The sequence below is a fragment of the Osmia lignaria genome, unplaced genomic scaffold (assembly GCF_051020975.1).
Source record: "Osmia lignaria lignaria isolate PbOS001 unplaced genomic scaffold, iyOsmLign1 scaffold0038, whole genome shotgun sequence".
Lineage (NCBI taxonomy): Eukaryota > Metazoa > Arthropoda > Insecta > Hymenoptera > Megachilidae > Osmia > Osmia lignaria.
The window spans coordinates 64,005-69,026 of record NW_027478179.1 but is presented as its reverse complement, the minus strand read 5'-3'; the positions used below and the strand labels follow the sequence as shown (position 1 = coordinate 69,026).

The 5,022-nt window shown below is 31.2% G+C and overlaps 1 long non-coding RNA gene across 1 annotated transcript; it reads right to left on the bottom strand.

The window, feature by feature from the left end:
• Positions 1-2,868: 2,868 nt before the first annotated feature.
• On the bottom strand, positions 2,869-3,902 carry LOC143306826 (uncharacterized). Its single transcript, XR_013064135.1, has 2 exons — positions 3,253-3,902; positions 2,869-3,176 (listed from the first exon to the last, which is right to left on the bottom strand). It is a non-coding gene; the product is annotated as an uncharacterized LOC143306826 (long non-coding RNA).
• Positions 3,903-5,022: the final 1,120 nt, after the last annotated feature.

Here is a 5,022-nt window from a genome sequence, read left to right as displayed (position 1 = left end):
TTTGATTTGCTTTCTTGGTCACTTTAGTTACTTTATTTTGATACGTCATTCAATAACCAGCTCTATTTGCATTTGCATTGACATAACCATTTATCATTTACCATTTACCATTTATAATTTAGTTTATAACCTACTTTGGTGAGGAAATAGAGTGTCGTAGCTAATAATCTTTACGGTTATATTTCATTGAGTTCACTTCTTGTATGTTGTATTCTATTTTAGTATATTTCACTTTGTTTTACATTATATTACATTACATTATTTACATTATGTTGATTACAGCCTTCACTTTATATTTTATGCCTTATTATCTATCTTGTTATTTACCTCATCCTTCTTTATTATCTTTAATTGATTATTTCACTGTTCAGTCATTCATTCTTTCATTCTCTCATTGTTCATTCGTGTTGACACATTCCTGCCTTTTGCTCTCACTCACGCCTTCTTACCTTCTTTATTTTCTTTATTTTCATTATCTTCTTTATCTACCTTCTTTATTTTCCTTAATCTTTAATTTCCTTAATCGTTCCATCCATTCATTCATTATTCATTATTCATTATTCATTCACTCATTCATTCTGATCAATTAAAGTTAATGGATATGATTTATACTACTTTATTTTACTTTATTTTAATTAAGTTTTGCTTTCTACAATGATAAGTGGTTTTGTCCATCCAAATGCTTTGATTGTGCGTGAATTTTATTATAATCTTATCATTCAAGTACTCTTATTTATTATTTACTTATTTATTTATTCTATTATTTTATTTTATTTCATTTTATTCTTCTTTCAGTTTATACACTGGTATAGTGTGTATTGAACTACGTACTTTACATTTGATTTCATTGTTGCTTTAGCTATTTTATTTTGATACATCATCCAATAATCAGTTCTATTTGCATTTGCATTGACATAATCATTTACCATTTATAATTTAGTTTATAATCTACTTTGGTGAGGAAGTAGAGTGTTGTAGCTAATAATCTTTACGGTTATATTTCATTGAATTCACTTCTTGTATTTTGTATTTTGTATTCAGTTTATTATTGCATTCTGTTTTACATTATATTGCATTACTTATATTACAGTGCATTACATTACATTATTTACATCAGGTTGGTTACGGCCTTCACTTTTACTTTATGCTTATTATTTATTATTTACCTCATTATGTACCTCATTCTTCTTTAACATCTTTAATTGATTATTTCACTGTTCAGTCGTTCATTTTTGCATTCTCTCATTGTTTATTCATTGACACATTCCTGCTTTCTTGCTTTCACTTACGCCTTCTTACCTTCTTTATTTTCCTTAATCTTTAATTTCCTTAATCGTTCCATCCATTCATTCATTATTCATTATTCATTATTCATTCACTCATTCACTCATTCATTCTGATCAATTAAAGTTAATGGATATGATTTATACTACTTTATTTTAATTAAGTTTTGCTTTCTCTACAATGATAAGTGGTTTTGTCCATCCAAATGCTTTGATTGTGCGTGAATTTTATTATAATCTTATCATTCAAGTACTCTTATTTATTATATACTTATTTATTTATTCTATTTTATTTTATTTTATTTTATTTTATTTCATTTTATTCTTATTTCAGTTTATACACTGGTATAGTGTGTATTGAACTACGTACTTTACATTTGATTTCATTGTTGCTTTAGCTATTTTATTTTGATATATCATCCAATAATCAGTTCTATTTGCATTTGCATTGACATAATCATTTACCATTTATAATTTAGTTTATAACCTACTTTGGTGAGGAAATAGAGTGTTGTAGCTAATAATCTTTACGGTTATATTTCATTGAGTTCACTTCTGGTATTTTGTATTCTATTTTAGTATATTTCATTTTGTTTTACATTATATTACATTACATTAAATGACATTATTTACATTATGTTGGTACAGCCTTCACTTTATATTTTATGCCTTATTATTTATCTTGTTATTTACCTCATTCTTCTTTATTATCTTTAATTGATTATTTCACTGTTCAGTCATTCATTCTTTCATTCTCTCATTGTTTATTCGTTCTGACACATCCATGCTTTTTGCTCTCACTCACGCCTTCTTACCTTCTTTATTTCCTTAATCGTTCCATTCACTCATTCATTATTCATTCACTCACTCATTCTGATCAATTGAGGTTAATGGATATGATTGATTTATTTTACCTTATTTTACTTATTTTAATTAAGTTTTGCTATCTCTACTATGATAAGTGGTTTTGTCCATCCAAATGCTTTGATTGTGCGTGAATTTTATTATAATCTTATCATTCATCTACTCTTATTTATTATTTACTTATTTATTTATTCTATTTTATTTCATTTTATTCTTATTTCAGTTCATACACTGGTACAGTGTTTATTGAACTACGTACCTTATATTTCATTTCATCTATTTGTTGCTTTAGCTACTCTATTTTGATATGTCATTCATTAATTAGTTGTATTTGCAGTTGTATTGACATGACCATTTATCATCTACCATTTACCAGTTACAGTCTAACTTATAATCTACTCTGGTAAAGAAATAGAGTATTGTAGTTAATAATCTTTACAGTTATATCTATTGAATTCACTTCTTGTATTTTGTATTTTGTATTCAGTTTATTATTGCATTCTGTTTTGCATTATATTGCATTACTTATATTACAGTGCATTACATTACATTATTTACATTAGGTTGGTTACGGCCTTCACTTTTACTTTATGCTTATTATTTATTATTTACCTCATTATTTACCTCATTCTTCTTAATATCTTTAATTGATTATTTCATTGTTCAGTCGTTCATTTCATGCTGTCATTGTTCATTCATTCTGAATTAAATTGAATCAAGGTAACTGTTAAGATTTAGTTTATTTTGACTCACGATGGTACAAAGTTCTGTAAATGGCATTAATATTAATATAATTATGGTTTGTTTGCATACAATTATTCTATATATATTTTCTATATTTTAATTTATTTGTGCCACGTATCACTGTCTACCATCATTTATTTTATTTTATTTCTTGTCACCTCTATCCTTGGACATTCCTTGGACATTTTGACATTTTGATATTCTTCTCTGGTATTCTTTAATTCAATTTATTCAAGCCGTTTCTCTTCGATAATAGTATAGCTCTTTGATGACGGTGTGCTGTTCCTGTAGGAATTAATATTCATGTCATTAACTTGTGCTACTCTTGTTTAAATTTATTATGCGTTATTATATTCATTACCTTGTTTGTTTCTTTTCTCTTCTTTTCTTTTATATCTCCTTTCTGCTAGTTACCTGCTGCCTTGGTTGCTTTGATTCTACTTTGGTTACATTTATTTATTAACTGACTGGGTGTTACATGATTGGTCCTACGTGACTTTCCTGACTCCATGCGTTATCTGACGTTGTGAGATGGCTATATTTGATTTCGATTCTGTTTAGGTTGAATGTTTCATTCGTTTATTTATTCAGCCTTTCGTTCTGTGGTGGTTTCTTTGTTTCGTTGTTCTGCGTAGTTTGTTTCCTGCGGCGCGATAGGCAGTAACATGATGCGTCCTGCAATCTGCGGATCTTATTCGGGTTGATTTCATTTCGTTCATTTCATTCTATCTTCATCATTGTTTATACTTAACATTTACTTCATCCTACACTATTGCAAACGTATGATTTATATATTTATAAATAATAAATGATAGCCGTGGTATTGTTTTATTAATTGATTTATTCTTGATTTTAATCCGTCTGGGGTTCTATTTGTTGCCCGTTTGCTTTTATAATTACCTTTCCCGTGAGTCGTGGTAATGTTTTATTAATTGATTTATTCATGATTTTAATCCGTCTGGGGTCTTATTTGTCCGTTTATAATTACCTTTCCGTGAATAGTATTGGATATCGGACTTATCTTTTATGGTAAGTCTGATGGTAAGTATGGCCTCCTAGGATGGCGCGGTTGCGCGACGGATAGTTTAGCTGTCGGTAACTGAGATGTAGCAGATATCTGGCGCGCGGTGGGTAACTGCTGCGCGGCGGATAGCTGGTCGGTGGATAACCGTTACGGGATGAACGGCCGAGTATTGTATGGTAAATAAGTAGAATGCTTGTGGCCGATAATATTTGGCTGCCGGTGCTGCGGATGGTTACCAACTAAGGATAATTTGTAATTATTATCAACGGATAGTGTTGCGTACTTTACTTTATTTAGTGAGATACCGGAATGTCTTCCGCTATCGTTACCTTCCGTTGCATTCTATTCGTGTTTGGTTTCGTTCACTGTAATTTATTGAAAGTGTTTTATTGATGTATTTAGTCGCGGGCGCTTGTACGTCCCGTGTAATAATCAATTAATTAATTTGATAACTAATTTAATAGACAACAGACATAATGGGACGAACTGAAAATTTTACGAAATTCCTCGAAGGTTACGCATCTATATGGCGTATGGTTTATGGCTTAAGCTTCACGCGGTTTCTTATCTTTGGTTGACATGATCATCGGCGGCACTGGTTTACTCCATCTCCATGTGCCATGTACAGTAATGCTTCGAAATAAGCAAGTGGTCTCTGCTTCGAAATAAGCAAGTCGCTATCCCCTCTTCTTTGTTTGAAGTCGCCCGCAAAGTGAGAGGTACGAGAAACGAGTGAGAGGTCCATGAAAGCGCGAAGCCGATGTTTAGGGTAATAAATTTCACGCTCGACTGAGCAGTGACATCGGTTAGTAGAAGAAGGATGGAATATATATAATGCTTTCTCAGTCTGGTATATTTGCTTCGAAATAAAGCATAGTGCGAGAATGAGAGGGCATGTTATATTCTATCCTTGTCCAAAAAATAACATCGCTGCTCGGCCGATCACTTTATGATTTGCCGCTACCTCGGATCTCTCACTCGTTTCTCGCGTTTTCTATCGTCCCGTTTCAAGAACAAAGTCAAGCCGAATAGGTACCTGCTTCGAAATAAGCAACTGTTCGGTCCCGAGCCACTTGCTTATTTCGAAGCATTACTGTACTCGGTTGT